The sequence below is a fragment of the Trichechus manatus genome, unplaced genomic scaffold (genome assembly GCF_000243295.1).
Source record: "Trichechus manatus latirostris isolate Lorelei unplaced genomic scaffold, TriManLat1.0 scaffold00245, whole genome shotgun sequence".
In the NCBI taxonomy this organism is placed as follows: Eukaryota; Metazoa; Chordata; class Mammalia; order Sirenia; family Trichechidae; genus Trichechus; species Trichechus manatus.
Window position 1 is genome coordinate 1,243,236 of NW_004444181.1, and position 999 is coordinate 1,244,234.

At 41.4% G+C, this 999-nt stretch overlaps 1 protein-coding gene across 1 annotated transcript in view; it reads left to right on the forward strand.

The window, feature by feature from the left end:
- PIGP (phosphatidylinositol glycan anchor biosynthesis class P) overlaps nucleotides 1-999 on the forward strand; it is an 11,574-nt gene that overhangs the window by 2,755 nt on the left and 7,820 nt on the right. The gene's annotated exons all lie outside the window — the stretch shown is intronic.

Consider the following 999-nt stretch of genomic DNA (forward strand, 5'->3'; position numbering starts at 1 on the left):
GAAGCACTTAACCACTGTGCCACCAGGGTTCCTTGCCCAGTCACACACTAGGCTCCAAATCCCCTGAAAAGGAATTTGGAATTATGAGGGAAACAAAAGGGAGAAAATAGGGTACCTCAATCCCACTTTCTGGAACTTTCTGAAAGCCGGGGTGGGGGGGATGGAGGAACCTTAACTAAAAAAGATCCACTTTGCACCATCAGTATAGCTTGGAGATGGCCTAATGGCCAAGCTGTTGACTGAGGGAGTCTGTGGAGTGAAGAAGTTATGTTGTTGTTAGCTGCTGCCAAGTCGGCCCCAGACTCACGGCAACCCCGTGCACAGCAGAATGAAACACTGCTTGGTCCTGGGCTATACTGTGATCGATTATGGATTGGACCGTTATGATCTACGTGGTTTTCATTATAACCAAGTTCAAATCCTGACTCCTCCACAGGTTAGCTGTGTGATCTGGGGCCACTTAACCTCTTTAGCCTTCAGGTTCTTCATCTGTAAAAGGGAAGGATGTCCTGATATAATGTTTATTGAATCTGTGTATTAATCAATGTTTATTGATCTGGCAGGAGCCAGATCATTCAAGTCCTTATAAGCCCTGCTATGTGCAAAGAATCCTGTGAGGTAGATACTATTATTATGGTCCTCACTTGATAGGTGAGAATACTGAAGCACACAGGTGGGTTTAAGTAACTTACCCAAGGTCACACAGCTGGCTGGAATTTGAACCCAGATAACTGGCTTCAGAGTCTGTGCTCTTAAACACTTCACTCTGCTGTCTTGTAGGGCTATTGTGAGGATTAATCAGAGCAATGTATATACACACTTACAACAATACTTGGGATACAATAAGTACTCAATAAATATTAGCTACTGCTATTATCATCAACAGCATTTTGTAATACTATTCTGTACAGAGTATTTGAAAGATTATAAACTATACAAATTAATAAAAGAATGACTTTAAGACAAATCCAATAGTACCTACAATCAAAAATTAATGCA